The sequence below is a fragment of the Mandrillus leucophaeus genome, unplaced genomic scaffold, assembly GCF_000951045.1.
Source record: "Mandrillus leucophaeus isolate KB7577 unplaced genomic scaffold, Mleu.le_1.0 Scaffold539, whole genome shotgun sequence".
Taxonomy (NCBI): domain Eukaryota; kingdom Metazoa; phylum Chordata; class Mammalia; order Primates; family Cercopithecidae; genus Mandrillus; species Mandrillus leucophaeus.
The window spans coordinates 205,800-232,551 of NW_012105797.1; the positions used below are offsets into that span (position 1 = coordinate 205,800).

Sequence of the window (26,752 nt, forward strand, 5' to 3'; positions counted from 1 at the left end):
AAAAAAAAAAAAAAAAAAGAATGAGGCTCTTCTTCCAAAAGGGGGTATGTCTGAAAAATAGATACATGATCTATGATAAGACAATTCCTCCCAATGGCCGTCAACATTCAAGTTTTAAAGAAGCTAAAATAGAGATTAATTTGAAAATACCAATGACAACTGTACCCTAATTGTATGAAATTTGTGAGAAACCCAGTGCTAATCAGAAGAAGAGATTTTGACAGATCTATTACTATTTCCTGTGGTATGTTTCTTGTTTAATAAATGATATCACTTAACAGAGAATTAGAGGTGAGAATTTAATATTTCTTTGTAAGTCATTCAGTCTCTCCTATAAAATCATTCTCTTTGTTCGTAGAGATGGAAAAGATATCCATCTATCTATGGAGAGGCATGGGTACCAAACAAAAGGCACTATATAAGGCCTGATGCCAAAAGGGACAGTTATGTTTATTTCCTATTTATCTCCAATACTAGAAAACTTAAAAGAAGCAAGCTTAGTCCCTTTTCTATGCTTGTAACAGAATACCACAAATTAGGTAATTTATGGAAAATAAATTCCTTCCTTTCTTTCTTTTTAAATAGAGACAAGTTCTATGTTGCCCAAGCTGGTCTTGAACTCCTGGACTCGAGCAATCCTCCCACCTCTGCCCCCCAAAGTGCTGGGATTACAGGTATGAGCCACCACACTCAGCCAAGAAATTTATTTCTTACAGTTACGGAAGCTGAAGTCCAAGGTCAAGGAGTTGCCTCTGGTGAGAGCCTTCTTGCTCAGGAGGATTCTCTGAAGAGATCTGAGGTAGCACAGAGTATCACAAGGTGAGAAGGCTGAGCATGCTAATGTGCTAGCTTAGGTCTCTCTTCCTCTTCTTATAAAGCCACCAGTTCCCCTCCCATGATAACCCATTAATCTATTAACCAATTAATCCATTAATCCATTCATGAGGACAGAGACTTCATGATCCAATCACCTTTAAAGGCCCTATCTCTCAATAGTGCCATATTGGGGATTAAGTTTCAACATGAGTTTTGGATGGGACATTCAAACGATAACATATCATAAGCCAATAAGAGAGTTAATATTTATATAATGTGATCAAGTAAAGGGTTTTTAAGATCAAAATTAATTTTCTTCTAGCATTACCTTTACTTTGATTGGGTTTAGTCAAGTTTAAGCCCCCTCAGCCATGTGAGGACACAGTGAGAAGATGGCCACTTATAAACCAGGAACTGGGCCCTTGCCAACACTTAGTCTGCCCTTGGACTTCTTAGCCTCCAGAACCATGAGAAGTAAATGACGGTTGTTTATTTGTACCCAGTCTATGGTTTTCTGTTACAGCTGCCCAAACAGACTAAGACAATAGCTAATGAGACAGACAGAGAAGGCAGATAGATAAAACTCTTCTTGCAGGTAGCAAAAAATAAAGCTGAATTTGTCAGCAGTCAAGCTACAGAAGCAGAGCACTAGTATGACATTGTTTAAACATTCTGACTTAACTCAGCCTGAACCCAGATAAATACCCTGGACTTTTCAGTTCCATAAAATCCCTTTGTTGATCTATGACTTAGAAGAAGAAATGAGATGAGAAGGCACCATATATCATTCTTAGGTCGAAATGAGATAAGAAGGCACCACATATCATTCTTAGGTCCAAACCAGGTTGTTAAATCCTGGAACAGACTAACTTGAAAATGATTATTGGACTAGCAAGACTGATTCATTTCAAGATACATTAGTTTAGCACATACTGTGTACTATGTACTTATCATTAAGACATAATCTCAGCTCTGGACAGCCATTCATCTTCAATGGACATTCATAAATGAAGCATAAATAATTCAGCAAGGCCTAGGTGAAATGCCTGATGTAAAAATCCATCTATATACTTAATTTTTACAAATGTTTCCCTTTCATCAACTTACAGTTTTCCTCACAGAGCTATATCTTATAGCTGTCTAAACTGTATACTGCATTTTGAAAATGCTTACAAAAAAAATTTTACTTCTTTGCTTGCTTTAAATATTTTTTAAATTTGTCAATTAGTTAAATTTAGGAAAAAAGTCAAAATTTCCATTAATTTAGTAATATTTATCCTTAAGGATGTTATTTAATGTCAGGTTTTTTTTAAGCCAGTCACAGGTATTAATAAATGACTACTTAATCCTTTCTAAAAGCCATGCTCCATCTGTCTTAAAAATTTTCAATAGTTTCTGTCAACACAACAATCAAGAACAAGTAAGACTAGGAAAAGTCTTACAAGCAAATAAAATAATCTAAATGAGACAAATGAAGGTAAAGATTCATAATGAGTTAGGATATTTTACCATTTCTCATGGGACAGAGTCCTCCCTGAAATATCTTTTGATATCAATGTCAAGGTCTGAATATCAAAATACTGAGACCTTGAATCTTATCAGATATGCACCACTGCTCTAAATTCTTGCATTTGTACTGTCTTCAGAGGGCACAAAAACTTTTCCCAGCATATTAACCAACCTCTAAGCTTGATTCTCTGCCACCTCTAAAAATCTATAGGACACCAGGTAAAGGAGTTCCCAAGCTAGTTTCAATATTTCAAAAACCCTAAGTGCCATAACAGATCATATATAGTTGATTCTCATAAAGTTGCCATGAACACTGAATTATCAAATACTCAATACCAAGAGAAATTCAGAGTGAAGTTCCTGCTAGCCTCTGATTAAAACATTTTCAACAGCCTAATGACACATATCTTTGTTTTATCTGTGCTTTTATTTACTTACTTACTTACTTATTTATTACTTTTCGAGACAGTATCTCACTTTGCTGCCCAGGCTGGAGTGCAGCAGTGGCGTGATCTCGGCTCACTGAAACCTCCGCCTCCCGGGTTCAAGCGATTCTCATGCCTCAGCCTCCTGAGTAGCTGGGATTACTGGTGTGTGCCACCAAGCCCAGCTAAATTTTTTCTATTTTTAGTAGAGATGGGGTTTCACTATGTTGGCCAGACTGGTCTCTAACTCCTGGCCTCAAGTGATCGGCCCACCTTGGCCTCCCAAAATGCTAGGATTACAGGCGTGAGCCACCACGCCCAGCCTAAAAACACTTTTATATTGCTGATTCATAAACACTGAACTCACAGTCAACAGCACTGTAACTTTTCATCACAGCCTTCTTGCACTTAGGAACACTATAGACAGCACTTTAGCACTACACTTAGGGGCAATTTTAAACAGTAAAACCACCTCTTAAAAAAAAAGTGGGAAAGATGTAACACTAAGTAAATAGACAAGACAGCTAGAACAAGAAGGCAGAGTGTCATTTTGTTTAACCTCATTTGGAAATGCGTACATCAAACAACTCAAATGAATGGATAATTATACAAAATACAGTAATTTAGACACATCAATAATAAAAAGTACAAATACAGCTTACCCCATTTCAACAACCACTTAACATACTAGTGTAGGGCCAGGTGCGGTGGCTCACTCCTGTAATCCCAGCACTTTAGGAGGCCAAGGTGGGTGGATCACTGGAGATCAGGAGTTCGAGACTAGCCTGGCCAACATGGCAAAACCCTGTCTCTACTAAAAACACAAAAATTAGCTGGACTCAGTGGTGCACACCTGTAATCCCAGCTACTTGGGAGGCTGAGGCAGGAGAATCTCTTGAACCTGGGAGGTGGAGGTTGCGGTGAGCTGAGATTGCGCCACTGCACTCCAGCCTGGGCGACAGAGCAAGACTTCGTCTCAAAAAAATAAATGAAAAAAATTAAAAAAAAAAACAAAAACAAATACTAGTGTATTCTCTTCCATTCTTATTTCAACGAGCATTTTTAAAATCAGAATTTACACAACACACACTTTCGGCATCCTGCATTTATTCCCCACTTAAGCCACATAATTAAGGGCTAAATTGTTTGGGATTTTTTTTATTTTTTAGAGACAGGGTCTCACTCTGTCACCCAGGCTGGAATGCAGTGGCGAGATTACTGTTCACTGGAGCCTTGATCTCCCAGGCTCAAACGAACCTCCCAGCTTAGCCTCCCAAGTAGCTGGGACTACAGGTGTGCGCACCACCATGTCCTGGCTAATTTTTTTCTTCTTCTTCTTAGTAAAGACAAGGTCTCCCTGGGTAACCCCAGGCTGATCTCCAACTCCTGGGCTCAAGCGATCCTCCTGTCTTGGCCTCCCAAAATGTTGGGATTACAGGCGTGAGCCATACCGCCCAGCCTAAAATTGTTAATGGCCATATAAAACCGTATAAATAGTTTCTAATTTAACCATTTCCATTCTGTTAGGACATTGCTTCTGATATTTTACGATTTATTATTAAAAATGCTGTGATTAACATTCTTGCACACTCTGTGTCTGCATTTGATTATTACCTTAAAACAGACTTATTGGGTCATAGAACATAAATGTTTCCATCCTTGAAGGACACTGTCAGGTGGCTTTTAAGATAAAGCTTCATTTTTTAAAAATTCTAAATGCATTTTTAAATGACTATGCAAGAAAGTTCATTAAAATATACTTCTGAAGCAAACTTTACATAGAAGACTTATAATAGGCTTTACTAATTTGCTATCACTCAATGTAGCTTTAAGTGTTTTAGTATTACTAATGAAAGAAAAATGTCTAATTTAGTTTAACTAATTTGATTATCTCATTGAATTTTTTTAAAATACTTAATCAATTTTTAAATTTAAAAAACCAGTTGAGCCGGGTGTGGTAGCTCACTCCTGTAATCCCAGCACTTTGGGAGACCAAGGTGGGCGAATCACCTGAGGTCAGGAGCTCAAGATCATCCTGGCCAACATGGTGAAACCCCATCTCTATTAAAAATACAAAACTTAGCTAGGTGGAGTGGTGGGTACCTGTAATCCCCGCTACTTGGGAGGCTGAGGCAGGAGAATCACTTTAGCTCAAGAGCCGGAGGCTGCAGTGAGCCAAGATCACGCCATTACACTCCAGCCCGGGCAACAAGAGCAAAACTCCATCCAAAACAAAAACAATAACAATGGTACAGAAAAACCAAGTAAATTTCCAATGCAATGACTAAAAGGGCTCTCAGAAGTTATTTAGCCTAGGAGACATACCCTAGTGGCTTTTCTGACACTTAGCTGCCCTGTCACAGAGGAATGATTAAGGGCATTGCAGTTAGATACCTGGTAACAAATTACACCCTCTTTGAGGAGAGATTAACTACTTTTCTCTTCCATGAAAGAAAAAGGCACATCAATCTTGAATAATTATCATTCCATATCAGATTATGGAACGTCTGGCATAAAGTGGGCACTCAAAATTGCTTTCTTTTTCCAAATTAGAGGAGTCTCTTAAATCACAAGACACCCCCTTTTCATTTCTTGATTATAGTTTCAAATTGCTAACAAGGAATATTTTTTGTTTTCCAGACTAGGTCTTGCTCTGTTGCCCAGGCTAGAGTGCAGTAACACGATCACAGCTCACTGCAACCTTGAACTCTTGGGCTCAAGCAATTCTCCCACCTAAATCTCCTGAGTAGCTAGGACTACAGGCACAAGCCATCAAGCCTGGTTTTTTGTTTTTTGTTTTTTTTTTTGAGACAGAGTCTCACTCTGTCGCCCAGGCTGGTACAGTGGCACGATCCAGGCTCACTGCAACATCTGCCTCCCAGGTTCAAGTAATTCTTCTGCCTCAGCCTCCCAAGTAGCTTGGACTACAGGCCCAGCTAATTTTTGTATTGTTAGTAGAGATGGGGTTTTACCATATTGGCTAAGCTGGTCTCAAACTTCTGACCTCATGATTTACCTGCCTCAGCCTCTCAAAGTGCTGGGATTACAGGCATGAGCCACTGTGCCCGGCCTGGCTTTTTTTTTTTTTTTTTTTTTTTTTTGAGAGACAAGGTCTCGCTATGTTGCCCAGACTGGTCTCAAACTCCTGGGCTCAAGGCATCCTCCTCCCTTGGCCTCCCAAAGTGCTGGGATTACAGGTATAAACCGATGTGCCCCACCCAACAAGGTATTTTTAAACATGAAGCAAAAAAACTTAAGATATCACAAATACGGAAGGGTAGGAAATGTGAACATACACTTCAGTGGCTGGAATTGAAAGTATCAGTGTACTCACCCTGAATCTAACTACAAGAAAACACTGGAAATTCAAACTGAGGGACACTAAATACCTCGCCTAATCTCTTAAAAAATGTCAAGAAATTTGAGGCTAGGACGGACATGGTGGCTCAGGCCTATAATCCCAGCTACTTGGGAGGCTAAAGCAGGAGGATCACTTGAGTCTGGGAGGTCAAAGCTACAGTAAGCCAAATTCATGTAGTACTCCAGCCTGGGTGACAAAGTGAGACCCTGTCTCAAAATATAAATACATAAAGAAATGTGAGGCCAGGTGCTGTGGCTCACACCTGTAATCTTAACACTTCGGGAGGCCAAGGCAGGAGGATCCCTTGATCTCAGGAGTTGGAGACCAGCCTGGATAATACAGTGACGCTCTGTCTCTACAAAAAAACATAACATTAGCCAGGCATGGTAGCACGCACCTGTGGTCCCAGCTATTAGGGAGGCTGATGTGAAAAGATTGCCTGGGTCTGGGAGGTGGAAGCTGCAGTGAACCATGATCACACCACTGCACTTCAGGCTGGGTAACACAGTGAGATCCAGTCTCAAAAAAAATAATAATAATTAAAAAAACAATTTGACTAACTGTTCCAGATTAAAGGAGACTGGAGAGACATAAAATGCAATGTATGATCTTTGATTTTAAAAAGCTCTGAAAGTAATTATTAAGATAATTGACAAAATTTGATTGTGGACTGTAAATTAGATAACATATTAATGTTAAATTCCTAATTGTGATCATTGTAACTGCAGTTAAGAGAATACCCTAGTTCTCAGAAAAAAAAGTCTGGTGATATCCCAGATCTAATTCTGCTTTGTGGAACAACTCATTACAGCCCTGCATTACCTGAAAACAACTGTCCCCTTCCCTCCTTCACTCATTCCTATAAAGTCTTCCTTCTCCACAGAAAGCACTTTCAATTCCTTCAAAGGTTTTCATGGGTTATCCTCCTGACATATCTATCTTTTCATTTACTTTTCTTAAAGTGTAGCTTTCAGAAATAAGGCCAACATTGTAAATGTGTCCTAACCAACATGAAATAAATATTATATCCCTTATTATGGACAAAATCCTATTAATGAAGCATGGTAGTTCTTTTTTTTTTTTTCTTTTTTAAGCAACTCACCAGTTGGATGTCTGAGACCATATAAACTCAAACTCCTAATAATATACAATCAATAAACCCTATTTATTCTATCTCCAAAATGTCTCAAAAAAAAAAAAAAAAAAACTATCTACTCTTTCTGCTTTATTGTTATTGCTCCAGCTCAGGCCATCATCATTCTATTTAAACAACTGTAGTAGCCTAATTAATCTCTCATTCTAATCTACTCTTTATTTGCCCACAAATACATCTGTCTTCATAAACACTGACCTGAATCTGATTTTTCAGTACCTTAATGAAGAATTGGGAGGGAAAGAAAGGAGATGACTTTCTCTCCTCTTCAATTCCTAGAAAACTCTTATTCCTCAAAGGCTAATTCAATGATCCATCAGAATTAACTGCTCTCTCCTTTGCTCCCACAATGCTTAATAATTCTATCATAAAATCACCATGTATAGTTTGATATATCTATATTCCCCATTCAATTATAGGCTCCTTGAAGGAATAAAGCAATACATTTTTTATTCTCTTAGTACATACAATGCCTTAACATTGATTAATTGAACAAAATTTTAGTCATATAACTTTTTCTATCTGAATTCCATATTTTTTTAATTCCACACTTTTAAGCAGCTCACACTATAGGTTTCTGCCCGTAGTTTCAGACAGAACTTACAAGTTGTTTTAGTTATCCTTGCCAGCTAAATTGTTCTGACATTTTATAAGCACAACTGTACATGTATTCAAAACATTAATGAAAATATTAAAATGGACAAAAAGTAGCTTTTTAGATACTTCTCTCGAAGTCTGACATTAATTCCTGCTAACAGTATTTAAGAAAGTTTATTTTACACTATTAATGAAATGTTCTTAATGCTGATAAGCTAAGCCTGTATTTCTCTGCCTCTTTTCCAAGGCATACCTAGGAAAACAATCTCCAAAACTACTGCTTTCCTTTTTAAAAATAAGACTTTATGCTGTTCCTAGTCTTCTGGCATACTTTGTGTAACAACAAATTAACAAAAGCTATCAATACCTCTTAGTTCCTTAATGTCTTTAAAATGATCTAAAACCTGTGCCATCAGCCAGACAGAAAATGGATTCCTGGAATCCAATCAAGTGGTGAAGTAATCTGGGTGAGGTTTACAAAACTTGATCTGGCAATAGAGTTAAAAAGCAATTACAAAAAAATTACAAAAGGTCTTAAACTTCAATTCAGAAGAAACCAACATCAACTTAGAGTTCCACTGTTACCATACCGACAATTTTTACTAACGGTTCATTATGTCCATCTGTGACATAAGAAAAACCACCTAGACAAAGGCAGATTCCAAGGCCAATGTCAGGCTGATAAACAGCCTGTCAAGAGATGGTAACTGAACTGTGGACATAAAGTATGTTACAGGAATCTCAACTTGCTTAAGACAGCAAAACTATTCCCGTACGTTAAGTGACTGCCCAACCTCCATGGTTAATTAGAATATTGAAATTAAGTATATCAAACTCATGATACTAATACTGTGTGGTTTAAAACTATCCTAAATATTTTTTAAGTTCTTATAATGCTGAAGACAATTTTAACATTATAGACGATGATAGTTTCTAAATTTAAAATAGAAACGGACTTCACACTTATGATTTTAAGTTTAAAAGTGTAAGAATATTTAGCATGGTTAATAAGAATATTGGAATGTTTAAGAAAATTTGTGATTCACTATAAGTCTCATTTATTAAATTTAAAATTTTAATATTTACCAATTATAACTCAATAAAGCTAGAGAAAATATAAAATTTTAAAGTTTTAAAGTATTTGGGAAGCCGGGTGTGGTGGCTCATACCTGTAATCCCAGCACTTTGGGAGGCCGAGGCGGGCAGATCACCTAACGTCAGAGTTCGAGACCAGCCTGGCCAACATGGCAAAACCCAGTCTTTACCAAGATACAAAAATCAGCTGGGTGTGGTGGCTCATGCCTATAATCTCAGCTACTCGAGAGGCTGAGGCAGGAGAATCACTTGAACCCAGGAGGCAGAGGTTGCAGTAAGCCGAGATTGTACCACTACACTCCAGTCTGGGAGACACAGTAAGACTCCATCTCAAAAACAAATAAAGTATTTGGGAAAATCCTACTTGTTGAAATTTACTCCACAAGGAATAGTGCTTAAAAATAAAACAGTATATCAAATGTATAAATACAGGGAATGTACTTAAGCAGCAGTAGTACTGGTAATAGCTAACATTCACACTGCAATGTTCCTAGGGCTCACAACTTTGTTCCAACACTTTACTGTATAAATTCATGCATTCTGGCATGTTGGCTCATGCCTGTAATCCCAGCACTTTGGGAGGCCAAGGCGGACAGATCACTTGAGGTCAGGAGTTTAAGACTAGCCTGTTTACCAACATGGTGAAACCCTGCCTCTACTAATAATATAAAAATTAGCCAGGTGTGGCAGTGCATGCTTGTAATTCCAGCTACTTGGGAAGCTGAGGTGGGAAGATCGCTTAAACCCAGGAGGCAGAGGTTGCAGTGAGCGAAGATCGTGCCACTGCACTCCAGCCTGGGCGACACAGAGCCAGACTCCACCTCAAAAAATAATAACAATATAAATACTTATATGGACTAAATGTGTGTGTCCCCATTCATGTGTTGAAATCAGTCTCAAAAAAAACAATAAACAAATAAATTCATTCATTCAGCAAGTATTCACTGACCATCTACCATGAACTAGGCATCATTCCAAGCTCTAATAACTGCAGCAGAAAAAACATAATCCCATCCTTCATGGATCTTATATTCTTAGAAGAGACAAACAAATATCAGGTATGATCATTACTATTAAGAAAAACCAGGGAAAGTGAAGGAAGAAGATACTATTTTAGGTAGTATAATGAAGTTCACACCAATGAGCACCATTCACATTGAAGTCTATGTAAATGATGTCCCTTAAAAACTCCCTCAGGGAAAACCTTTCTAGCTGAGGTAACATTTGAATCAAAGAAGGAAGGGAACAGGCCATGAAAATATTTGAGAAGAGTATTCCAGGAAAAGAAAACAAGTATAGATGCCATTTTACCCAAGGATATTTTAAGGGAGACTTAATCTGTTCAATTATAATTACTAGGCTATTAATCAAAGTCCTCCCTCACTCAGAAAAAGTATTCTTCATTTATAGTTAATGTGCTAGTTAATGGAATAAGAAAATATATAAGTTGAACTTGAAGACAAGTTTTTACATTGATGATTTTAATTACTCAATATTTTAGAAAAGCAAACATTGTAAACAGCTCTACAACCAAAAGCAGCCACTGACATCAATAAACTCAGACTGACACTTCATGGTTCTAAGTATTTTACTGGAATTGCAGCTCTAAATTTCTTTAACGAAAGTAGATGCTCTTTATCATGTAACATACCAAGGAATAAAACTTCATCTTTAAACAGCTTTTTCTTAACCGTCTCCCTTCCAGTATGAAAACCATTCTCCTACACATAAAAAAGAAGTTGGGCATGTCTCATTATTTATCTCCCTAATCAAAAGGCTTCTTTCTTCCTTATTGATGTCGCTTTGAATTTGGCGGAAACTAGCCCTTTTTATTGCCCTTAAACATTTTTACAACCCCTCACCTCATTCCAGCTCTATCTAGCTTATATTCTTATATTCTATCTATTCTTTTATTACAGCTCTATCTAGCCTACCTATATTCCTAATTATCTTCCTTTTTTCCTACCCATTTCCTCTTCAGACATTACACAGATTGTGAACGGTCTATTAAGTGAACGAAAGAATGTTTCCTAGCCCTAAACACTACTGTGCACATCACTTTAAATTCTATCAATAAGTCAAATGATTTTTTAAATTATCCTTATATACAATTAGTTAAATGGGTATCTTTTTTTTTTTTTTGAGAGTCTCGCTCTGTTGCCCAGACTGGAGTGCAATGGCGTGACTCGGCTCACTGCAACCTCCACCTACTGGGTTCAAGTGCTTCTCCTGCCTCAGCCTCCAAGTAGCTGGGATTACATGCACCTGCCACCATGCCCGGCTAATTTTTGTATTTTTTTGTAGAGACACATGGTTTTGCCATGTTGGCCAGGCTGGTCTTGAACTCCTGACCTCAGGTGATCCGCCCACCTCAGCCTCCGAAAGTGCTGGGATTACAGGCGTGAGCCGCTACACCCGGCTAATGGGTATCCTTGATATGTTTTTCTTTTGAAAAAATTTACTTATGAAGAAGTCATATTAATTTCTTTAGATTACTCATGTTTTTCTTCCCCAATGGAATTTTTTTTGAAATTTTAATAACAGGTTTCATTTTTAAGAGCCTTCTATCAATATTGATTGCTTAAACTATCTGTGGTCATCACCAGTTTCTTTTCTGAACTTTCTGAACCCTGCTTTTCTGGGAATTGCTATCTAAGATAAACTCCAAGACAGCATAGAACGATCACTATCCTTTGATTCCCATCATTTCAATTTCTAGCTGGGAGGCATGGAAAAGCATGGGCTTTGGAGTCAGATATTTGTCACTTACTAGCTGTGTGACAAACTTCTCTGAGCCTGTTTCCACGTCAATAAACTAAAAAATAGCATTTACTGAACATCTATTTTATATCAAGTACATTATATACTCTCTATATATGTAGAAAGTACCATATCTATTTATAATAAGGAAAACAAAGCTTAGAAATAAGTAACTTGCTTAAAATTACAGAGCTCGTATGATCGCACCACTGCATTCCAGCCTGGGCGACAGAACAAGACCCTGTCTCAAAAAAAAACAAACAAAAAAAAGTTACAGCGCTCATAAGTGCTAGAGCCAGTATTTAAATCAAAGTCTGATTCCAAGTCCATGTTCTTTTTACTACCCCACAAAAAAGTGACTATAAAAACAGTCCATTTGCTCAAAACAGATGTTCAATAACAGTTAATTCTATATCTAAGTGTTCTTCCTTGTTGGTAAGAATCAACTTCATACCAGCAATTCTCTTCAACTTTTAGGAGATTAAACTGCCAAAAAAAACAAGAATTTATCAGAAGCTCTGATCATCTTTATTATTAGTGAATTATTTAATTAATCAAAACCAAAAACTGTATCAAACTATGCCAAATATATTCTTCAGATATTTCTGTGCTACCAAAAAAAAAAAGCTTTATGCACGACCATATCCGAAGTCAGCACACTGTGTGATTATTCATCCCCAGAGTTCTTAAAATACATACCTTGTAGACATAAAGCTCTTAAAAGAAAGTGTCATTCTTGAGAGGCATTCAGATCAAGACAACGAAAACACACAGTAGTTTGCCAGAATCCAAATAACCACCACAGACAAGAACTGTGAGGTTGTCAATATCATCATGGAACTATAGATATTAAGTTTCTCTTAATTATCTTCTCTTTCTCTTCTCTCCACTTCCTCTTCATACATTACATAGATTGTGAATGGTCCATTAAGTGAATGAAAGAACATTTCCTAGCCCTAAACACTACTGTTCACATCACTTTAAATCCTTTAACATAAGTTAAACTGATGTAAGCAAACAGAAATTAAGAGCTAGAATAGCATTAAACTTTCTCTGTTTTCTTTTCTTTTTTTTTTTTTTTTTTTAAGATGGAGTCTCGCTCCGTTGCCCAGGCTGGAGTGAAGTGGTGCAATCTCAGCTCACTGCAACCTCTGCCCCTCCGGGTGCAAGCGATTCTCCTGCCTCAGCCTCCAGAATAGCTGGGATTACAGGCACCCACCACCACGCCTGGCTAATGTTTGTATTTTTAGTAGAGAGGTTTGTCCATGTTGGCCAGGCTGGTCTTGAACTCCTGACCTCAGGTGATCCACCCACCTCAGCCTCCCAAAGAGCTACTATTACAGGCGTGAGCCACTGCGCCCCGGCCTCTCAGTTTCTTAAAAGTTTAGAAAGGTTTATAGATTACAGTTTATAGGTAGGTTTTATTACTAAGAACTTCTAAAATGCACCAGCTGATTTAAAAAAAAAAAGAAAAAAACTGTAATAGGCTGAAGGTGGAAATGACTTAAAACAGGTAAAAGAGATCATTTTGGTGTGACAGAAATGTTCTAAAACTGGATTGAGGTAATAGTTGCATGGTACTGTAATTTTACTAAAAAGCACTGAATTGTGCACTTAAAAAGAATATGATTAAGAAATTCCCCCAAAAAACCTATTAATACAATAAATATTGTGACCCCACCCCAAATTACTCCCTTGAAATTAACACCAGTATTTAGGTCTATTATCAGGCAAATCTCCACGTTTTACTTCAATCAAACTCCAAAGTATAATTTTAGTACATGGGGGCCTCCAGATACTGAATTGCATTGTTGTCCTTCTCTAATAAACCAATACAATTCTAGAACATAACAGCATGCAAAAAAATTTTTTTTCTTTTTTTTTGGGACAGAGTCTCGCTCTGTCACCCAGGCTAAGTGCAATGGCATCATCTCGGTTCACTGCAAGCTCTGCCTCCTGGGTTCAAGTGACTCTCCTGCCTCAGCCTCCCCGAGTAGCTGGGACTCCAGCACGTGTGGCTAATTTTTTGTTTTAGTAGAGACAGGGTTTCGCCATGTTGGCCAAGTTTGTCTCGAACTCCTGACCTCAGGTGATCCGCCCACCTCAGCCTCCCAAGTGCTGGGATTACAGGCATTATGAGCCACTGCACCTGGCCCAGCATGCAAATTTTCACCACAAACATTAACCAGTTTAAGAGTTGCCTTACTGAAATTACACACAAAAACAAAATCTATTAAGGCAACAGAGTCTGGATGGATAACAACACCCTGATGAACAGACTTCTATGAAAGTTATCAGAATCAAACTGGAGTAGTAGTAGTGTTTTGTTTTTTAATAAAACAAAACAAAATGAAACAAAACAAAAAAACACCCTGACAAACAGCCAGGGAAGGCCATGAAGGAAGAGCTCTCACGAGGGTAACGCATGATAAAAACTGTCAAAAAAGACTCTGCAAAAACTACAACCTTACACAAAATGTGACAAAAAAAACAAGCCAGGGGCATGGTACATACACACCTGTAGTCCCAGCTACCCAAGAAGCAGGAAGATTGCTTGAACCCAGGAGTTCACATCTAGCCTAGGAAGCACTGCAACACTCTGGTTTTTTTTTTTTGGGGGGGGGGAGGGGGAGGTTCTTTTTTTAAAACTTCTATGAGGACATCTGCCCAGCAACTGCCGGTCCAACCTCAGAATGGAGGCACTTTACTCATTGACCCTTGCAGCCAAGAATAATTATCTCAAAATAATTAGGAAATCCTCCTCATTTTTCCTTTAAAAACTTTTGTCTTCTTTTACCTCCCTGTATATGCACATGGTTTACTATAGCAACAGTATTCCCACTGCAATGCCCTATTCCCGAATAAACACCATTTTCTTATAGAAAGCCTCTGTTATTTAGGTTGACAAGACCAAAGTATTCAAACCACAGCTGTTTCCACTTCTGATTGTTCTGGTGAATATAAGACTTGAAAGAAAATTCAAATGTCACTGTAAAATGTGATACCAAAAAATTCATTAGAATATAATCTATGGCACTGGAACAAGGACGGACATATATGCACACAAATGGTACTGAAGATAGATATGAAGATAGCACCTCAAACTCCGAAACTCCACAGTTTGAGTGCTTAGGTTCAAATCCCAAACCCTGCATTTAGCATCTGTGCGACACCAAGCAAGATACTAAACCCCTTTGCTTTATTTATAGAATGAGGGTTACAGTAACCCTCTGTATAAGGTTGTAGGGAGTAGTAATGATAATGAATAGATTATCTAGCATGTATCTGGCCCACAGCAAATGTCCAATAAATTTTAGTTATTAGTATTACTTTTGTAATAGTTTTTAAAATCACCTAAAGCAGCTCTTTTCAATCTTCAATATACATACAAACCACCTGGAATCTAGTTATAGTAGTTCCCTCCCCCCATCCACAAGCGATACATTCCCAACATCCCACCCCCCCCTTCACCCCTCTCCCGCCCCTGAGGATACCTGAAATTGAGGATAGTACCAAACTGGATATATACTATGTTTTTTCAGTCTGATAAGTGAGATGGCTACTAAGTGATTAACCAGTGGGAAGCATACAAAGTATGGACAAGCTGGACAAAGGGATGATTCACATCCCAGGCAGGACCAGAGGGACAATAAGAGATTTCATCAGGATACTCAAAAGGGCACACAATTTAAAACATTGTTTATTTCTTGAATTTCCCATTTAATATGTTCAGTCCAAGGAAAGCGAAACTGAAGATAAGAGTGCAGGAGAGACTACTATAAAATGAGATTCTGATATTCAGAATCTGTTATATGAGAGGTCTGGAGTGCAATGTGAAATTTGAATTTCTAGTAAATTCCCTGATAGGTGCCAGGGAACTATAAAGTTACAAGGATGGTTGTCAAACTTTAGCACACACCAGATTCCTCTAGTGGTCTAGTTTAAAACACAGATTTCTGGGTTCCATCTCCAGAGTTTGAGAAAATCTGCATTTGTAAAATTCCCAAGTGATGCTCTGCTGCTATGCCCAGAACCATATACTGTATTGAGAACTATTGATCAAAGGTTCTCATCTAGGATATGTATCAGAATCACTTGTGGGGTTTTTGTCTGTTCATTTTGTTTTTTAATGCAGATACCCTGACTATACCCAAGTAGTGCTACAAAGTGTGGTCTCCTCACCTACTAAATCTGAAATTCTAAGGGCAGAGCCCAGCAATCTATTATTTAAAACAAATAACTTTCAGGCGATTATGATGAATGATAAATACTGAGAACCACTGCCATATACCTACAAATAAATCAAAATATCCTTGGTGACATTCTCCTAAATATACAGAGAGAAGTAGCTACCTGTGTGCTTGGCTTAGGTCAAACTGGAAAATGCTCTGACTAGTTCACTAGGTAGGAACAGCATTTATTCAAATTTAGAAGTAACTCTATAACCATTACAAAAGTCAGTTAATCTCTCCCCCATTCTTCAGGAGATAATGTTTCCCTGTGGCATGATGATGTTTCCCCAAAGTCAGACATTTAAACTCTCCAAATTAAAAAACAAATGATTCTTTTTTTAGAAATTAGGCTAAAACTTTACAATCATTTAATTTCCACAAAAGCTCAGCAAATAAAAGATGATTGAAGTACAGGACTGCTAAGCATACACACTACTCTTAATCATGACCAAAATATCTAATTTCAACAACTATTTGCCATTTATAATATTCTGGCCCTAACACTTACTGACTGAAATAACCAAAATTCGCTTATAAAGGAAATTAAGCCTTTATATTAATTATATTAATTATATGCGCATATCATCCAGGCATATCATAACCATACGACTTATATGAAAGAAAAATTATGTGCAGGAATACAGTCATAAATCTATGCCTTTCCTTAAAATTAAGAAAGTGAAATCGGAGGAAAATACAAAAGGAGAACTCCTGAGAAGAAAGCTGCACTTTACGGCCAGGCAGGGTGGCTCACGCCTGTAATCCCTACACTCTGGGAGGCCAAGGCAGGCAGATCACCTGAGGTCAGGAGTTCGAAACCAGCCTGAACAACATGGAGAAACCCCGCCTCTACTAAAAATACAAAAATTAGCCGGGCATGGTGGTGGGCGTCTGTAATCCCAGCTACTCGGGAGGCTGAGGCACGAGAATCGCTTGAACTCAGGAGCTGAAGTTTGCAGTGAGCCAAGATTGCGCCACTGCTCTCCATCCTGGGTAACAGAGTGAGACTCTGCCACCAAAAAAAAAAAAAAAAAAAAACAGTTGCACTTTACACTTGAAGCTAGCCTGAAAGGGGTTAATAAGCTGGTAAGGCTCTCAGTTGATTCCCAGTATTTTACCAGCCTTTTTGATTTTATAATCTACACACCACAATGTTGTACTGTTCATGAACATAAAAGTTGTACTGTTCATAAATGTAAGTATTTTGAAAGCAAAGTGGCTTAAACTTAAATTGGAATCTTTTTCTTGGTGGGGAGGCTCACAACATGCTTTGAAATAACTGAAGATACTACATGGTATCATAAAAATTAGAATGGGAATCACTGCTTGAGGAATTCAAAGAATGAAAAGAAAGCTACCAACTCATAAGATAAAAGTCCAAATGGCCATTAGCTGGCCAGGAATCCTGTACTACAGTTTTTAAAACAAAATTTTTAAGTAGGAAAAAACAAAACAAAAGCAACTGAGGTACTGCATAAGCCATCAGTGACAAAAATTTTAAAATATACTGTTTACCCAAATAGCATTAAAACACAAAAGAAGGCTACCACAGAGTCTAAAACAAAGAAGGCTTTTATTTGATGTCCCCTCCTAGGAGTTCTTGAAAACTATGAATGCCATGAGAAAAATGTCTAAGTGTTGAGATCTCCAGGTACAAATCAGGGTGAGTTATAGGATTTCTCAGGTTACCCATATCAGAACAGGATGAAGACACAATAAAACAGTTGAATCTCACAAACATAACATTGAGCAAAAAAGGCCAAACACAAAAACAATACATACTGTATAAATCCTAGGCTCAAAAGCAAGTAATTCTATGATACTAGACATCAAAAGTGGTTTCTCTTGGTTGGGGGGGGCACCTAGGGACCATTAATGACCGGAATAAACACACAAGTTTTTGGAGTTCTGACAGTGTTCCTCTTAGTGACGGTTACACCAGTGTGTTCACACTGAAAATTCACTGAGGTGTACATTTATGAGAACTTTCTATGTGTACTAGACTTTAATTGCATTTACCTTTATTTAAAAAGAAGGAAAAAGATTTCTCCTTAGGAAAAGACACATTGGCCAGGTACAGTGGCTCACGCCTGTAATCTCAGCACTTTGGGAGGCCGAGGTGGGCGGATCACTTGAGGTCAGGAGTTCAAGACCAGTCTCACCAACATGGCGAAACCCCGTCTCTACGAAAAATACAAAAATGAGCCGGGCATAGTGGTGCGTGTATGTAGTCCCAGCTACTCAGGAGGCTAAGTCACGAGAATTGCTTGAAATCAGGAGGCAGAGGTTGCAGTGAGCCAAGATCATGCCACTGCACTCCAGCCTGGGCGACAGAGTAAGACTCGGTCTCAAAAAAAAAAAAAAAAATTACTGCAAAACCACCATAAAAATCTACATACGGTGAAGACAGTTCAGGTAAGAATTATAGGTCTGGGGTGGGGAGTGGAGAGTTAATATGGAGAAGTATTACATCTCCAATAATCTATAGAAATAAAAAAATGTAAATTAAAAAAAAAAAGAGAAAGTATTACAAAGTTCTTCAAGGGCTATCAGTGGATAAATCTCACACACACCCCTTTGCCAGGAGAAATAATCTTGGTAGTTCCCTCTATAATACAGCCAAGCCACCTAAAAGCGTTATTTCGTTTTATTTATGAAACACATCAATCTGCTTTCCAATGGGAAAGTGTGTAACAATGGCAGGATCTATTTTCCTTGAACTTCTGACCAATTAAAAAAAAAAACTTTAAAAACTAGTAAGGAGGGTAAATAGTGCCAGAATATAATTAGCAACTCTATTTCCTGGACCATTTCAGTGACATTTTGAAAAAGCAACTCATCTCTCATGGGGCAGCAGAATTTCAATAGCAAAAAAAGGTGTAAGTTATGTTCCAATCCCTTTAAATCTCACCATAACCCAAGATAGAAGGAAATTACATCACATCGAATTGTTCATCTTCAATTCTCTGTAGGTGTTCTTCAAGCACAGGACACACTTTTTTTTTTTCAAATATTTATTATTTTTTCACACTCAGAGTTACTTAAATCTGGCTTTTCTTACTAGCATTATTATAACCAGAAAAATCTGTGAACAAAAAACATTAAAGCCATTTAATAAAATTAACAGCTTTGCAGCCATCACAATTTCAAAATGTAAACAAACATAAATACCTTTTTTCAATTATTTTGAGATCACAAATTATTTCATAACAGAAAAAAAGGCATCATAGTAAACAGTAAGCATTTTCAGTATTAAAAACGCTCTCTGGCATAGGTACCTTCCTAAAGCTTACTTGAATGTCTTGTGTTATTAAATTTCAGTATATGTATCATATTGCTATCTCAACATTTGAAGAAGAAAGTTATTGTGATTCTGTAACCCAAGTGCTACAGCTTTAAATGAAAAATTTAAAAATATTAGAGGTATATGATATCAAGTTGTATACTGCTATTTAACACTCTAAGCATACATCCTAAACTGTTAATTTTAGAAGTTAATTTCTCTAATTCCCCAAAATCCGCCAAAGTAGTTTTTCTCCTTACAGTTTGTTGTTGGGGGTTTTTTTACACAGGGTCTCACTGTGTCACCCAGGCTGGAGTGCAGGGGTGCAATCTGGGCTCACTGTAGCCTCAACCTTTTGGGGTCAAGTGATCCTTCCACCTCATCCTCCCCAGTAGCTGAAACTACAGGCACATGCCACCACACCAGGCTAATTTTGTGTATTTTTTGTAGAGACGAGGTCACGCTACGTTGCACAGGCTGGTGTCGAACTCCTAGGCTGAAGCAATCCTCCCACTTCAGTTTCCCAAAGTGTTGGGACTACAGGCATAAGCCACTGTGGCCAGCATAGTACTTTTAAGTAGTTTCACATTTTATCTCTGTTCAAGAAAGGGGAAATTTTCATTCAATGCAACTAAATTATATGGCATGGAAAAATCTTATTTCAAATTTTGGCTGACAAGAAAAGGAATTATAAAACATTGTTTTGTTAAAAAATAAGCTTTATTATTCTCAACTTACAGTAATCTTAAAAATAAATAAGGAAACAAACACCACAATAAGAAAGCCAAGGCAAAATACATTAAACATATCATAGAATCATCTAAAAACAATATGAATGTTTTTAAGGATTGAGATAAAAATAAACAATTTAAAATAAAAATCATTAAAATGTAAAAATGAAGCATAATAAAAAAATGAGAAAAATTAAAAAATTAAATACAGCATTATTTAAACGAGTTGAGAAAATTACCAATGTGGAGGAAAATATTTAAATTCTCATTTCACACCAATGCCAGATGAGGTAAAAACTTAAATTTATTTAAATCTAACTTAGAAAAACTAAACAAACAGAATTAAACCAATATTGTTTATTACAGTTTTAAAAAGGGAGGAATTTCATAAAATCAGTAGAACAAAATTATATCAAGATGTTTGGGCTGGGCACGGTGGCGCACCCCTGTAATCCCAGCACTTTGGGAGGCCGAGGCAAGTAGATCACCTCAGGTCAGGAGTTCCAGACCAGCCTGACCGACATGGCGAAACCCCATCTCTATAAAAATACAAAAATTAGCTGGGCATGGTGGTATGCATCTGTAGTCCCAGCTACTCAGGAGGCTGAGGCAGGAGAATCACTTGAACCTGGGGGATAGAGGCTGCAGTGAGCCGAGATGGTGCCACTGCACTCCAGCCTGTGCAACAGAGCAAGACTCCATCTCAAAACAAACAAACAAACAAAAAGATGTTTGACTGCAATAATGTTAAATTCTATTTATCTTCAAAGATCACAAGATAAATACATCTATAAACATGCTTCACCTCAGTAATTAAAGAAATAAAGCACAGTATGTCATACATCCCCATTAAACCTTTATAAAAAATGTTAAGTGTTGATGAGTATAGGATAACCACCACTCGAAAGAGAATACAAATTTATCCCTTTTCATTAATATTGTGCAGTATGTTTTAAGAGCCTTTAACATGTACCTAAAAAATCAATTCTGGCAATACACAACAGAGATATAATACTATATACAAGAAACGTGTATAAATATGTTCTTTGCATGGGGGATAACGTGATACGTTCACTGCACAGAACATTTTACAATCATTTATAATGATAGTTATTAAGATGCATTGTGAGAATGGGAAAGTGTTACCTAACAGTAGGTTAAAAAGCAGGACATCAAACTAAATGTTTTTTACCCACAAATATGTAAAAAATATACATTAAAATAATGGAAGCAATATATCAAAATTCTAATAATAATTCTATTAATTCCCAAAATCTAATTCCTCAAGCCAGCTTTCAAAATCATTAAAATACATATACACACCTTATACACAAGTCAAAGACTATCTACTTTACCACTAATGGAAGCATAAGGTTTAAATTAACATACTAGACAGAGAAGGCCAGCAATGCAACGAAGAAAACTCACTACAAAAACCTGGCACCTTAGGACACTTGGGCTAATAGACTCAATATCAGGATTCAAAACTATACAACTGAATCATATGCATAGGTCATTTACTAATTCTAATTATCTGCTTTACTATTTTCTTCATTAGCAAATGTGCTAATCTTTAGGCAACTGGTTGTTCATTACTGATATCAAATATTAAATATAATAGAGTCTTGTTTGGGAGTTTCCTTGAAATATTAAGTAGAAAGATAAATAGGTTAAAATAATAAAATAAAACAAAGGAAGTTCCACACACAATAGTACCATTTTTATTTGGTATCATCTGATAAGGAGAGATCTACAAGTAAATTTTCCAGAAAACTGAAACGTAACATTTAATTAACAGAGTTTTAAAAATGTTTACTTTTATAGCAATCTCAAAAGACACCAATTTCTTACTTCCTTAAACATAATACACAGAATAAAGGTTTATTATTAAAGTCATCATTGTGACGCATCAACTTACTAGGCTGCTCTATGATACTGTCATTCCTTCAGAAGTTAATGATTATAGGAGTGTATGTCTTTATGTAACGGCCTTAAAACAGTATTCTACCATAGTTCCACCTACTTTTTAATAGTTCTTCCTTTTCCCCTGAAGATATCATTTCAGCTGCCAATGTCCCTAACTCCAATGGCCAACACTGAAGATTTTTATCTGTGGACTACTTCTAATTAGTTGTTTCCTAATAAAGCCTAATGGCTTATTATACTTGGTTACAGTCATTCTGAAGGCTTATAGTTTTTTTATGTCCAGGATTTCTGCTATGTTTCAAATGGCTGAGGTCATTAGCAATAAATGTCAGCTGAATCACTGACTCTAACTTACAAATATACTGGAGTTCCAAAAACAACAGTAATAATAATACCTGAATAGTTTGATTAATCACAAAGTGATAGTCTCCTCAGGGCAAGTTACTCACTCAGTCCTCTCTAATAAGACAAAAATTACCTACATAAATGAGAAAGATCAGCTGAAAAGAAAAACAGAAAAAGTGAAAAGCAAAGGGTCAAACAAAATAATCAAGTCAAGACTTTGGACTTTGGGAAATATTTACTGAGAGTGGTTTTCAGAGTACAATTATAGTAGTTATCAGAGCATTAACGACAGAAATTTGCACCAGAGTATACACCAAATCTCTAGTAAATACTACTATAAAAATGAAACTCTTCTAGCAACTATTCCTTGTAGGCAACTCCAAACTGAATTTTCATATGAAATTTAGGTGTTTTTATTTTATTTTTGACCCATGGTCTCACTCTGTTGCCCAGGCTGGAGTGCAATGGTGCAATCACAGTTCACTGCAGTCTCAACCTTCTGGGCTCAAGTAATCCTCCCATCTCAGCCTCCCAAGTAGCTGGTACTACAGGCATGCACTACCACGCCCAGTTTTTTTTTGTTGTGGTTTTGTTTTTTTTTTTTGGTAGAAACGTGGTCTGACTATGTTGTTGCTGGTCTCAAGCAATCCTCCCACCTCAGCCTCCGAAAGTGCTGGTATTACAGGCGTGAGCCACCAGGCCAGTTTAAGGCAACTTAAAGTTACAGGTTTGTGGAAACAGGCATGGTGTCAGACCTTAAGGAAAAAATTCAAGTGAGAATGAATCAGTATTATATCATCACTGTTACTAATTTCCTCTGATCACTGAAGTTCATTAGCTCTCATCATTTATATGACTGTAATAATTGAGAAAAATGAAAATTAAATTTCTTGGTTATTTAAATTTTACTCAAGCAAAAACAAACCATGTAAAAACACATTTTTCCTCTTCCTTGGATTTTTCTCAGTATATTTCTACCAAGTACAAATAATTTCGTGTCTGTAAAAGACTGGTAATTCCCAAGACCCACTACTGAAGAGTTTATAAAACAAAAGTCCTAAGAACAAGGAACATATATTATTTCATAGATCAGATGTACATGGACTATTAAAGGCAGAGTTACCAAGCTAAATTTATGCAGATACCTTTGCAAAGGCCATTGTAGAACTGTGACCTTCAAACTCATTGTCACTTTCACAATTTTCTACTTCTAAAAATAATAATAAAATGTACTTAACAAATGTTATTTAACAGAATAGCTTTATCTAAAGTAAAGAATTCACAAGGTTTCAATTAAGTATCACCTTAAGCTGCTGACTTTTATGACAGGAAATATCTAGCAATTCTGTGAACGGACCCAGAACTGACTTAAAAAAAGAGGAGGAGAAAGTTGCCTCAAATACGGACTCGGCTGTCCTCCAACTATTATGAGCCTAACTATTCTTGGACCACGGCTCTTGACTCACTGTCAACCTTCTACATTCCTCTTTTCTCCCCAACTTGTCCAATTCCATTTCAACATCAACCTCTACACTCCCAACGTCCCCTTTTCCTCTTTCCAACATCGTATCTCTCAACGCTCACTTCTATTCCTCAACATTTCTACTTGCACTGTTACAACAAAAAACCACATTGCCCAAAGAGTGGACACTTTTCTTATGTGACTGGTCTGATAAATATTATTACTGGTAGGTTTAAGGGGGAAATTACAAAAACAACACTTACAAAATGAAAGCCGCTTAGCAACTTCAAGTATATATACCTTTGTTTGTACGAACTACTAATATGTCTACCACTCTCCAATTGAGATCACTAAATTGCAGGGTCAGAACTACCATTTTAATCACACTGATAAGCTTTTAAAACGTCTGAAAAACTCCTATATAGTTAGGTTACAGTTTAGAACATATAATATATAAAGTTAAATATGTAACAAACATTAAACATAAAAATATAAAACTCAAGTGATAAAACATTAATTTATTTAAATATTGTTTTACATGTACTTTCTGTGCAAAGCTACTAAGCACAATAAATCAACTTTACTGCAAAAATAAGCCACTTGTGATATTTTCACAAGATTATACTACCAAAAAAACCAGTACAAACAAAAAAATCTGCTTTTTATCTAAGTATGCATACATGAGTCTTGACAGGCACATATCACTAAATAAAAATTTAATTTAGCTAAAAAATGTTTACTGATTGCCAATGTTGTGTTGACACCCCATTAAAACAACACTTTCTCCCCTTCATTTAAGAAACAAAAACTAAACTAAAGCATGGAAATATCTGGAATGATACAGAGCAACCACAAAGGCTGGTTACAGAGATTTAAGACTGAGGAATGGAACTTTGTGGTACCTTGAAACAAGTACTGTGTTACTCTATACTATATACCTCTGTATGACGTGCAGAAAAAAAAAAAAAAAAAAATTGTAGTTTTAAAAAACAAACTATGAATGAACTAGTTACCTGATTCGTTTTGTAATTAACTCCCCACTCCCTATTTAGTACTGCAACTACTTAAAATAAAAATCCAAACACTACTTAAGAATACGAAAAAACAAAGGCATATTGTAAATTGATTTCTGAGACATTAGGGAATTGGAGAGAAATATTAAATTGATTTCAAACTCATTTAAGAAAAATAAAGCTCAAACTCTGATACCAAAGTTTGAGTTTGCTCTTTACTAAAAAGTTCATCTGAGGCCAGGCGCGGTGGCTCACGCCTGTACAGTGCTGTAATCCCAGCACTTTGAGAGGCCGAGGCAGGTGGATCACTTGGGGTCAGGAGTTTGAGACTCGCCTGGCCAACACGGTGAAACCCCGTCTCTACTAAAAATACAAAAATTAGCCGGGCGTGGTGAAGCGCGACTGTAAACCCAGCTACTCGCGAGGCTGAGGCAGGAGAATCGCTTGAACCCGGGAGGCAGAGGTTGCAATAAGCCGAGATCGCCCCACTGCACTTCAGCCTAGGCGACAAGAGCGAGACTCCGTCTCAAAAATAAAAATAAAAATTCACATGAAACAAACAGTCTGTTACCCTAAATATATAACGTAAAACCACCATCCCTAAACATCAAAGATGGCAACGTCAGTAACACAGTGGTAATTAAAACCCTACCGATAACTGAGTTAATAGGCACGTACAAAACGATTAAAAGCAGGATTTTCTTCTGACCTCAGGTGCTATCAGAGACATAATGGGCCCTTCAAATACTGCCAAAAGTTACTGAAAATACGAAGTCAGGGTGATGAGCAAATGACACCCAGAGAAAAGAGATGGGAGGAGTTCTGTTTCAGGAGACTGGAGACAGGTACTGCAGCAGAAAACGCGACAAAATAGTTAACAGGTCTGGAATACTTGAGAAAACGGCAACAAGGGAAAAATTGACAAGAACGTTTTAAAGTAAGAGGAACAGTGTCCAATGGAATCATCAGGTCTGCACCAGCACGGCTCCGGACTTCCAGTGAGTGGGACAGGGTGGAACTATCACTGCGTGGGGAGAAGGACCCGGCTGAGGGGTGCATATGCTTTTGCAGGTGGCGGAGCGCCCGCAGGGGGATGGGGAGGGCAGTGTTGCCTCAATGGGGTTACTGTATTCCCTTCAAGACTATAGGAAGCTGATATAGCACGTATCCCGGCACCAAGAGGCACTCGCCCCGGGCCCCTCCCTAACGACTTGCCTTGTAGAAAGAGTTGCGGGTCCCAGGCCCCCGGAACCCAAGGCTCCGCCATCCAGGACAACTGCTCTGCCAACAAGGTCCCGCGAGAATCGAGAGATCTCGCGATACAAACACACTCGCATCTCGCGAGCTTCCTCTAACATGGCGGTACAGAAAAAAATCAGTATTTCGGAACTTAAAAAGCACTTCACTAACAAAGTAGTGAACATTTAAAACACTGAGTAGGAAGTCTTTTCCGCTTTATATGTCTCCTCCTTTCCCCTTGTACAGAAGAAAAGCGGCAATCTTAAAAACCTCCGATTACCACGGTTATACTACACAAACACAGCCCAACGCGCTGCCTCAGCCAGCCTCCCTGTCACGTGGAAACAGATTCTCGGCGTGCCCATCACGTGGGCCGCCACTGAGCGAGCGCGCGCCCGACGCCCTCCCAGGAGCCCTCCCCGCCCCCCTTTCGCCCGCGCACACGTGCGCGCGCACCCCCGCCCCACGTGGGGGCTTCGCCGTCACAGCCGTCGCAGTCGTCGCCTCCAGCCCACCCCCTCCCAGTACTTGGCTCCAAATCCGGGTCCCAAGCCGATCGTTTGCCACCCCCATTCCCTCCCCCTTCATTCTCCTTCCCCCGTGTCTGGCCCTCACCACGTGCCCCGAGCTCCTGCTCACCTTTCACGCGCGGTCGCACTCCACGGGCCACTTGAGGAGGCGCCGCCGCCTTGGCCGCTCTCCGCCCCCGCCACGGCACTTGCTCGGGTGGCCACCGCTGCAGGAAGCTCGATAGCGGCGCCGCGGCGCTTCCAGGTGGGTCCCCGCCTCCAGCTCCTGCCACTTC

General features: G+C 38.0%; 1 protein-coding gene across 2 annotated transcripts in view; it reads right to left on the reverse strand.

Moving 5' to 3' along the window:
- The window catches only part of ZZZ3 (zinc finger, ZZ-type containing 3), a 121,719-nt gene extending 94,967 nt beyond the window's left edge, over positions 1 to 26,752 (reverse strand). Inside the window, exon 1 of one of the 2 annotated variants that reach the window (XM_011997360.1) lies at positions 26,587 to 26,752. The gene's annotated coding sequence lies outside the window, so the exon portion shown is untranslated. Of the gene's footprint in view, positions 1 to 25,923; positions 26,014 to 26,586 lie in introns of those variants that run through there. The other variant, XM_011997361.1, reaches the window with a different exon arrangement.